At 39.9% G+C, this 11,399-nt stretch overlaps 1 pseudogene; it reads right to left on the reverse strand.

Annotated features, from left to right (window-relative positions):
• Positions 1-1,866: 1,866 nt before the first annotated feature.
• On the reverse strand, positions 1,867-9,461 carry LOC121249000 (annotated as a pseudogene).
• Between the last annotated feature and the right edge of the window lie 1,938 nt (positions 9,462-11,399).

The raw sequence follows: 11,399 nt of genomic DNA on the forward strand, positions 1-11,399 counted from the left end.
TCAAAAGAGCGGCGCGTGAGTCTCACATGCGGCTTATACCGCGCATGAGTTTCACGTGTTGTTGTACCAGAGAGAGCCTTCTGCCATCACGCGTGGCACCACTGGGATCAGTAGTTTCGAATCTCTTAGATTTGACCACCGCCTTATTTCCTAGATTGGCAATGAACCACATGCGCCACCGCAGATAGTGAAGGTCCTATGCCGATGTATCGACGCATCCTCTGGTTGCTACATTCATATGTTCCGCTTTCCCTAACCAATAATCAAGTGAAAGTGGATGTAAAAGTCTTTTCCAGCCAACCCAAACCAACAAGATGTAGCACACAACTCTTCACTATGGCTTCTAGCCGCAGTATTATAGTCTATTTATCAGATTATATTAAAACCGCTTCAAGTGGCTTCCCCTGATGAGAAATGGGTGAGAGCCAAACTTTTGGCTCTAGATCTATTTTTTCTTATTTTCGTGATGTATCTGTTGGTTTTGAGAAGACTATAGGGACTCCCACCCCTTTAGAACTTGTATCTTGTAATTTACTAGTTTATCTATGAATATATTACTTGCTAAGAAAAAAAAAACATTTAGAAAATGTGCCATATTCATTGGCTTTCCAACTACAATGAGGTTGTTTGATAATGTAGCATTGTTTGGTGGCATGAACCCAAAAAACAACAGCTAAGTAATAATTTCCTAGGCTATAAATGCAACACCTCATATAACTGTATAAGTAGTGAATAAAATCGCACAATATTTAGGAAGAAGAACTTGTTGACATTTATATTGATTTCAATAATGCTGGAATTCTAACTTTTAACTTGTTGTTTGGGATATAAGCCTTGGCGTAGTTTGAACTTTTCTTACATTATTACAAATGATATTAAAATCAAACTGATCATTTTATAGTGTGGAACATAAGTGCATCAAAACATAACCTCGCAAGGGCATTACACATATTAGAGGGGAGATGTAACACCATATTTCTCTAGAAAGGTAGTGAATGAAATTTTACGTTGTCAAAGAGAGAGTTCTTGACATTATATATATATAAAATTTGAGTTTCACATATAATTTTGGGTAATTATTTTTTTTAAAATTTGAATTAATATATTACCTTAAAACTGTTACTGTCAACAGTTTAACCGTGACCATACAAGCAATGCCATTAAAAGGTACCCACTGAGTCACGCAATTCTCCCATGTCATCTCTCCCAAGCATGGTCCTATTTGGCATATGGACATGGATGATCATATCAATAGGAGGATATTATTGGCAATAAAAAGGTTCTCTCAAGTTATTGCTTGAATTTAAGTCCCCTAAGAGAGAGTAAAAAGTGAAACGAGCCATACAAAATGAGCAATAAACCGTCTCAAGGGAACCTTAACCTTGTCGGCAGGCTATTAAGGTTTCGTTTATTTTTACAGATGAGATGAGATGAGATGAGATAAGTTGACATTAAAGTTAAAACTTAAATAAAATATTGTTAGAATATATTTTTTTAATATATTTTTTGTTTGTTTTAGGATTTGAAAAAATTGAATTCTTTATTTTATTTTGTATGAAAATTTAGAAAAGTTGTAATAATTATATGAGATGAGATGAGTTGAAAAATTTTCTAGAAAGAAACGAGGCTTAGAGTGTGTGCTGTGAAATTGGGCTTCTTGTTGCAACTGCATGTATCTTGCAAGTCAAGAAATTGATGGCCAGATGCCAATGCCTTTGTAACATTACTGGCATTGAAAAAGTCCATGTTATTCGGTATTGTTTGCGTCATTTTTCTCTCTATTACATTTGTTCAACGTGCGACTTAGTGGGTGGCAACCTCCAACATCAAAATTCAATGAATGACAGTGACCTTGTGGAAATTTATTAAATAAATAAATAAATAAATTATTTTATATGACAAAGTAGAAATTACACCAATCCAATTCTCATCAACCTCTCCCTGAGTTACACAACAGATGCCAAGAGAGAGATACCACATATGGATGGAGATCAAATGTAGTCAATGATTTGAATCTCCCAATATTGTTGAGCTCCAGACATATTACTACAAATATTTCTGCAAAATTTGAAGCAAATTACTGAGAAGGTGGAATCCACTCATCTCCTTGGATAAAATTCTTGACGGAATATGTGAGTATGTGCTCTATTGGGATCTGGTTACTCCAGATTACTCTCTTGGACACATTAGAGCCTGGTCCAGAATTCCCAAATTCCCCATAATAGAGTGTTTGCAATGCAAAATCGCCATCCCATGGCATCCAGCCTTTTGGTGTAATAAGAGCTTCTAAGTTACAGTGTATAAAGACGGTCCTCGAGTACAACTTCCATGGCCTCCCTAAATAATTAAAGTGTACTTTGGGATTGTTATGATACAGTACCATGTATTCGTTGGTGCCATTTATCAAGCAATTCTGAAAAACAAAACTTGTGGATTGTGCAGGGTCGTTTCTACTATGTGCAGTGATAGTATTTTTTTCGCCCTTTGCTGGATCTACTTGCCGGGGGCAGATTAAGATCTGGCAATCTTGAAAAACTGATGCTGAGTTTCCAAAAATGAAATCCACATTTCCCTGGATGCGGCATGATTTATAGAATTGGAGGAGGGAGCGAGCATAGAGTGTATCTTGATGGCCTAAGAATTCGCAGTTCTCAATGACGGATAGATCACTGTCTGATCTGAAGGCCACTGCTTGGTGTGCATCAGGTCGGCCGTGTTTTGGATTGTGATGCCGCTGGCCATGAATCCATTGCCAAGAACAGCTATTCCAAAATGATTCAAACATAAGAACAAGAACGGAATTTGTTTTCAAAGCAACTCAAGAACAAGAAGGGAATAACAAAGCAAAGCTAAACTCATAAATTTTACGGCTTCCTAACATCTGTTCTCTAAGGACTTCTTCTACCATTTCATAAAAGAAGTCATCTACAATTGTAGTCAACATTTTATCTTTTGTTTTTAGTACTAACTAGCCCTTTTTCCTAAACTCTTGCAACTAAATAGTTAACTGTGAATAAGTTTGCAACCCAATTTCATTTGACACGGGCTCTACACGAGGACAAAAGCTGGAAGGATGGACTTGTGATTGCAGATGTTTAAATGAACATCAAACGCATTGACTGTTCAGTGAAAAACAGCCAAACATCGTGTGACGGGAGGGTGCCCAAGTCAATGGTTAAAATAATCATAAACTTTATTCGGTACGGAATGCATACAATGTAAGGTGACAAACTCATGGAAAAAGCTAAGTGCAAGAAGCCGTAAAACCTAACATGAGCACCTCCCCAACAGTATTTATTGACTCCATCCACAACCTTGAAAATAAAAACACATATTCAAAAAGAAAAGACAAAACAATAACAAGGAAGAATGGCCACGCACAATGAAGTAATATGCATTCAAAAGACTTACCAACTGTGGCTGTGTTGTATGTCCAAATCCCGGGCTGGCCAACGTTCAACGACCCCGTAATGACCGTTTTGCCCATCCCGTCTCCTAAAAACACCACGTTCTTCTTCTCTAACGGGATTCTGACGGTTTCCTCGTATACCCTCTCCTTTATATGTATTACGAACTTCCGTTCCCCGGCGTTATCAGGTGCGACGTTCACTGCCTCCTGCACCGTCTTGTAGCACCCGCCACTCCCGTCCTTACACACGGTCGCGTTCGCCTTTAGCTTCGACGGGAAGCCGCCCCGGAAATCCGACCCAGAGTCGCCACCTCCCTCCCAGAATCGGTCCCGCTCGGTCTTGGGGGGGGCCCACGACCCGGTCTGGTTCCCGAAAATACTGTACGAGAACACCATGCTCAGCGCGTTACTCGTGAGCCCAGCCAACGAGTCCAGAAACGACATCGTCGAGTTCACCATCTGGGTATCGTTCGCGTACTTGAGCGCGGACCAGCAATCTTATTGGTAGAGCAAGGAGGCGCTCATCCAGATTCTCGCATCCTTGATCCTGCCATGTGGCAGTGTTGGAGGAGAAAAAACTAATATTCTATTCTAGAGGGAGAGAGGAGAGACTATTTCTGAAATTTTTCTAAGTGAATTCTTCTCAAGTGGCTTGCTTTGTGCCAATGCATACATGGGTATTTATAGGCTTGTAGATTCACCTAGCATTTACTCTAATACATGAACTTCCCTAGACACAAATACCCAAGTACATGAATATCTCAAATACATGAATCTCTAAATACATGAATCTCCAAATACATGAATTACGTCTTTCAAGATGAACCTAGACTTTAGTTCATGAATATACTAAAAAACAATTTTATTTAAGTTTATTATTCAACACCCGCCTTTAAACTTAATTCTTGGTAACTCCGAGTAGCATCCGCAACTTGTTGAAAGTATCATACTTGAGAGGCTTCGTAAAAATATCTGCAACTTGATCATGAGTCTTCACAAATTTGACTTGTACTTCATTCTTGACAATGCATTCTCGAAGAAAATGAAATCTTGTATGAATATGCTTGCTTCTATCATGAAAGACCGGATTTTTTGCCAATGCAAGTGCCGACTTGTTATCAACATAAATCTCTGTGGCTTCCTCTTGTGGCATGAGTAGTTCCTTCAATAACCTTCTCAGCCAAATTGCATGACAAACACAAGATGTTGCAGCAACATATTCAGCTTCACATGTGGAGAGCGTTACAATTTGTTGTTTCTTAGAACTCCAAGTAAATGCTGCATTTCCCAAATAAAACACAAAACCAGTAGTACTCTTCCGATCATCCAAATCTCCAGCCCAATCACTATCACTATACCCCACAAGCTTAAATTCATTAGAAAATGAATAAAGAAGTCCATAATCAATAGTACCTTTTAGATAACGTAGAATCCTTTTAGCCGCTTTGAAATGCACTGTGCTTGGTGACTCCATATATCGGCTAACAAGTCCAACTCCATAAAGTATATCGGGTCTTGTGCAAGTCAAGTATCTCAAACTTCCAATAAGACTCTTGAATATTATGGGGTCTACCTTCTCTCCTTTTTCATGCTTGGACAATTTCGCTCCACATTCAACTGGGGTGTTCACGGATTGACTATCTTCCATCTTGAATCTTTTGAGAATTTCCTTTGCAAAACCTTCTTGAGAGATAAAAATTCCATCCTCCATTTGTTTGATCTCAATGCCAAGATAATAAGACATAAGACCAATATCGGTCATTTCAAATTCTCTCGTCATAGCTTTCTTAAATTCTCCAAACATGTTTGAATTGCTTCCAGTAAAAATTAAATCATCAACATATATGCAAACAAGCAAAATGTCTCCATTTTCACGCACCTTAGCATAGAGTGCATATTCATGCGGGCACTTGGCGAATCCATTCTCCTGAAAATATTTGTCAATTCGACTATTCCATGCCCTTGGCGCTTGTTTTAAGCCATACAAGGCTTTCTTTAACTTTAGCACTTTATCTTCTTGCCCTTTGACCACATAACCCATAGGTTGCTCTACATAAACGTCTAACTCAAGGATTCCATTCAGGAAAGCCGATTTGACATCCATTTGATAAATCCTCCACTTCTTTTGAGCTGCAAGAGAAATAATCATCTGAATTGTCTCTAATCGTGCAACAGGGGCAAAGACTTCTCCATAATCAATACCGGGATGTTGGCTATATCCCTTGGCCACCAATCTCGCCTTGAATCTTTCTACTTCTCCCTTTGCATTCTTCTTTACTTTGAAAACCCACTTCACACCAATGGGCTTTTGTCCCTCTGGTAAAGTCGCCAATTCCCAAGTATCATTCTTCTTGATTGATTTGATCTCCTCATCCATGGCAATTCTCCACATTTTCTCTTGTACCGCTTCTTCAAAACCTATTGGTTCACAATCGGCAAAGTGACAAAAAAGAGTTAGATCATCACTTAAATTCTCCGTTACCTCATAAAGATCTTGAAGACTTCTTATTCGGGATTGCCTTTCACTAGAACTTCCTTCATAAGAAGATGATGAAGGAGTGCTAGGAATTGTTAGTGATTGAGGAGGTGTTGTGAGTTCTTGTACATCATTTCCTTGATCTTCATCTTCAGGGAAGGGAAAGAAATCATATCTTTCATTTTCTTGATCACTCCAATCCCACAAACCTTCTTCGTCAAATTTCACATCTCTACTAATGACCATCTTCTTAGTGCTTGGATTATAAAGCTTGTAGCCTTTGGATCTTTGATCATAATCGATGAAGATGTGCTTCTTGCTTTTATCATCAAGTTTGGATCTTTCTTGATCGGGCACATGCACATAGCCAATATTTCCGAAAACTTTCAAATGGGAAACACTTGGCTTTCTTCCACTCCATGCTTCTTGGGGAGTTGAGTTCTCTACACTTCTTGTAGGACAACGGTTTGATAAGTAAACAGCACAGTCAACCGCTTCTGCCCAAAACTCTTTAGGCATCATCTTCGTCTTCAACATGCTTCGAGCCATATTGAGAATCGTTTTGTTCTTTCTTTCAACCACCCCATTTTGTTGAGGTGATCTCGGAACTGTCAAAACCCGACGAATCCCATGTGCTTCACAAAACTCATTAAATTCATTAGATGTAAATTCACCCCCTCTATCTGATCTCAAAGCCTTAATCTCATAACTACTTTGTTTTTCAACAAGTGCTTTGAATTTTTTGAAAACACCAAACACTTCAGATTTTTCTTTCAAAAAATATACCCATGTTTTTCTACTAAAGTCATCAATAAAGAGGAGGAAGTATCGATTTTTACCAAATGAAGAAGGCTTGATCGGTCCACAAACATCCGTATGAACAAGTTGGAGCGGCTCACTTGCTCTTGTAAATGATTCTTTTGGAAAGCTCTTTCGGAATTGTTTGCCAACAAGACACCCTTCGCAAAGTTGATCAGATTGATCAATAGGTGGCAAGCCTTTCACCATTTCCTTTTGAAACAACTTTAATCCACCAAAATTCACATGCCCAAGCCTCAAATGCCAAAGCCAAGACGTATCTTTCACACAAGCTTTGAGGCACTTAGCCACATCAGTTTGAATATCAAGCAAAAACATCCTGTTGCTTGTCATGGACACTTTAGCAATCAAATTCTTCTTGTTATCTCTTAGAAAAAGACTACGATTTTTCATTTCAATCTCATAATCCTTTTCCAAGAGTTGCCCCAAACTCAAAATGTTACTTTTCATATTTGGAACATAATAAACATTTGACATAAATTGATGGCTCCTATTTTTTAACCGAATTAGAATCGTACCTTTCCCTTTGATGGGAACTTTTGACATATCTCCAAAAGTGACATTCCCGCTCACTGATTCGTCAAGTTCTACAAACTTGCTTTTGTCTCAGCACATATGATTGCTTGCAGCATTATCAAGATACCACAAATTCGATTTGTTAGTTTCTTCTCCTTTGTAAGCTAGTAGCAAAGTGAGCTCCGCTTCTTCATTTTCAACGTGATTCGCCTTTTCTTCAGCATTGCTAGGAGAACTCCAGCATTCTGAAGCATAGTGGCCATACTTTTGACAATTGTAGCATTTGATTTTAGACTTATCATATTGTCTCCCATTCTGCCTTGAGTAATTTCCTCTTCCACGACCTCTTGAGGATTGACCTCTTTCTTCATGGTTGGCGTTTTGATTACTTTGTCCGCCTCTTCCTCGTCCTCGTCCTCTTCTTCCTCTTCCTGGTCCATGTCCGCGTCCTCTTCCTCGTTGACTTTTATCATGCTCTCCTTCCTTCTCTTTTATAGAGAGCTTTGTGGCGAGAACCTGCTCAATAGATTCTTCCTTCTTCTTATTGAGTCTCTCTTCATGAGCTTGAAGAGATCCCATGAGTTGATCAACCGTCATCGTCTCCAAGTCTTTTGACTCTTCGATAGCCACCACAATATGATCGAACTTTGAATGCAACGAGCGAAGAATCTTCTCAACCACCCGGACATCCTCCAGCTTTTCTCCATATCTCCTCATTTGATTCACAATGGCCAACAATTTTGAAAAATAATCTGAAATCGTCTCAGATTCTTGCATACGGAGGACTTCGAACTCACCTCGTAGCGTTTGGAGCCGTACCTTCTTCACTTTATCAACTCCTTGATAGGAGTTTTGTAAGATCTCCCATGCTTGCTTGGAAGTAGTGGCATTGGCTACTTTCTCGAACATTGTTTCATCCAAACATTGATGGATGAGCGTGAGAGCTTGTTGGTCCTTCTTCCGCAACTTTTGCAGAGCCTCCTTTTGATTAGGACTCAACGAAGCTTCATCTCTAGGCTCCTCATAGCCTTTCTCTACGATCTCCCATGCATCTTGAGATCCAAGCAAAACCCTCATTCGAATGCACCAATTTTCATAATTCTCCTTTGTCAAATGCGGAAATTGAAACGGAAACGTTGAGTTGGCCATCTTCAGGATCTAGAAAAGACTGGCGCTCTGATACCAGTTTGTTGGAGGAGAAAAAACTAATATTCTATTCTAGAGGGAGAGAGGAGAGACTATTTCTGAAATTTTTCTAAGTGAATCTCAAGTGGCTTGCTTTGTGCCAATGCATACATGGGTATTTATAGGCTTGTAGATTCACCTAGCATTTACTCTAATACATGAACTTCCCTAGACACAAATACCCAAGTACATGAATATCTCAAATACATGAATCTCTAAATACATGAATCTCCAAATACATGAATTACTTCTTTCAAGATGAACCTAGACTTTAGTTCATGAATATACTAAAAAACAATTTTATTTAAGTTTATTATTCAACAGGCAGTGCGTCTTCGGTAGTCCGAGAGATCCGGTACTCGGAGCTTGTGAGGGACTCCAGGCAGTTTTTGGCGGCCGAGGTGCGATTCACATTCCCCGCGGACGAGTCCAGGATGGACTTGACCATGGATTGGGCGGTGTGGAGGTTCTGGGAGGAGACCCAGATAGCGGACTGGATGAGCTGGAGAGGGGTGGGGTTGGGGGGCACGTGGTTGGATTGGGTCAAAGAGGTCTCGCATGGGATAGGGAAGCGAGTAGCCTTGCAGGCCTGGCGGATCGCGGGAGAGATGGAGGAGGGAGCATCAGGACTGGGTTTGACGGCACCGGGAGAGAAGGAAAGAAAAAGGACAAGGGAGACAAAGAAGATGCAGGCCATGGAAATTACAAGAAGTGTGGATGGCTTAGAAAACAGGAAGGTGTTGGAGCTGCTTTTATGGACAAGTACTTCTGTGGATTTTCTTTGGTGACTAGTGGCCATATCGAGTCGATCCACTAAAATAGCGCGCACTGGGGAGAGAGAGATCAATTTGGATGGTAGTGGAGTAGGTGGACGCGGTAAGCATGAACGAGAAGGGAGGTGCGGTGACTCGGAAAAGGAAAATGGAAGGCGGGGCTGGGTTCACGGGAGATTGATGGGGATTGGTAAGACTCAAAAAGTCACGGGTTGTTATGGTTATTCGGTAGGGTAGAAGTTGAGTGAGCTGTGCGCCTGCGTCTTCGCATACAGACTCAAACCCTCAAACGGGTGGGGGAATGCTCTGTTTGGACTTTTTGGAGAAGAGGGTCGCGGGGGAAACCTTCTGGTGGGAGTGTCTCTTTTGCAGAGGAAATTGCTCGAAAGAAAAGAAGGGCAAGCATGAGCAGTCCACTGATGAACTTACTCAGTACCTGTCAGAGCCCCCAGCTCCAATACCAACAGATGTCCTGGAGTGGTGGAAGGCTAATAGTACACGCTACCCCGACTTTCTGTTATGGCTCGAGATTTCTTGACAGTTCAGGCAACTTCCGTAGGACCTGAAGATTTGTTCTGCAGCAAAGGTGATGATATAGCGAAGCAACGATTTTGCATGCCGCATGATAGTGCACAAGCTCTCCTTTGTATCAGGTCATGGACTCAAGGTGGAATCAAGTTGAAGTTCAAGTCCACTGAGATAGACTCTGAGATGTTGATGGAATTGGCAGTTGCTGCTTCAGCAGATAATAGTAATGCTGGTTCTGAGAAGAAAAGTGATGACAGTGACACAGCATTGCTTGGTGTATTATGGATATTTGCCATCCATTTCCATTACAAAGAGTGGGAACTCTAACCCAGAAAGATAAAGAAAGAAAAGAGTCATATCTTGAGATGGCTACGTGTAATTACCTTCCCATCTCAGGAGGGGAATCATGGGTGTGCAATTGACATTTTGCTTTTCCTGTATTTATTAGGTGAACATTACGTACTGACGTACAGTAAAACTGAAAACGCAACTAGAGACGGAAACAGATGATAGGTGTATCTGATTATTTGAACATACGAATAATGTAATGAAGCAGCCAAGCAAAATCTTGTTGGTATTGTAGCCTACCTTTTTTGGAGCTCAAAAACATGAAAAAGTATATACATGGGTTGTGTTATCACGTACAAATTGAAATCCTAGCTACTCTTTTATAAGAGAGACACTAGTGTTTTATCTTTTAAATCTTGTTTCCATACTCGCCTCGTAGTAAATAAAATAATAGTCTTTTATTATAAGAATTCATAGATATCAGTTCAAAAAAAAAAAAAAAAGAAAAAAAAAACAAAATACTATGTTGGAATTATTTCTTCTCGTATATACCGCTCGTGATTCCAAGTAATGTATCATGCGCCCAACAATGTCGTTTTTTAATGAAGCACCAATTTAAGTTATCATAAACAAAATACAGAGAAAGAGGATAAACGTCCTCTCTTAGAACATTCCTATTAGATTCTCCATATTTTCTCTATCCCTATAATTTACAAAAAATTTTAGAATTTTGAAGAAAAATCACTCCCCATCCCAATACCCATTTTTTGGTTAAGGTTTACGGTGTGTATAGTCGTTCCCCATATATGGAGAACAACTGTACATCCCGTCACCTTCGGTTTGGCCTTCATCTCGCATCTTCTTCTCTCTTGGTTGGCCCCTTCCTCCCAACACCAACGATAGCAACCCATCTCCATCGGCAATATTTGTAAGTTTGATTTCGGTTTCTTCAAAATCATTACTGTTTATCTCTTCCCTCATTTTCTTGTATTTTTCTTTTCCTATCTCTTTTATTCTTTGTTTCTCTCTTTTCATTTTTCTTCCTCCCGACACCTTGATCAAGGTATAAGTATGCGATGGAGAGCCTACAACTCTCTCTTTGCATCGACGATCTCTTCGCTTTTGGCTACCGAGAAAGTTGTGATGATTTTACCAACTTCATTTTTTTTTTGTCACTCTTGTTTAGAATTTTAATTTTGGGCTTTGTTTGAGGAAACCACTTCTCAAACACTGGGAGGGGTTGAAACCCCTTGGATAGTCGATGGCAACCACCACGTCTGGTATCTCAACAAATTGTTCTATCTCTCCTTCCAAATATGTTGAAACCCCTTGGATAATTGATGCAGGTGCTACATATCATATGGTCTATATCATCTCCCTTTTAACAACCATCATTGATTAGTTT

The sequence above is a fragment of the Juglans microcarpa x Juglans regia genome, chromosome 2D, assembly GCF_004785595.1.
Source record: "Juglans microcarpa x Juglans regia isolate MS1-56 chromosome 2D, Jm3101_v1.0, whole genome shotgun sequence".
NCBI lineage: Eukaryota > Viridiplantae > Streptophyta > Magnoliopsida > Fagales > Juglandaceae > Juglans > Juglans microcarpa x Juglans regia.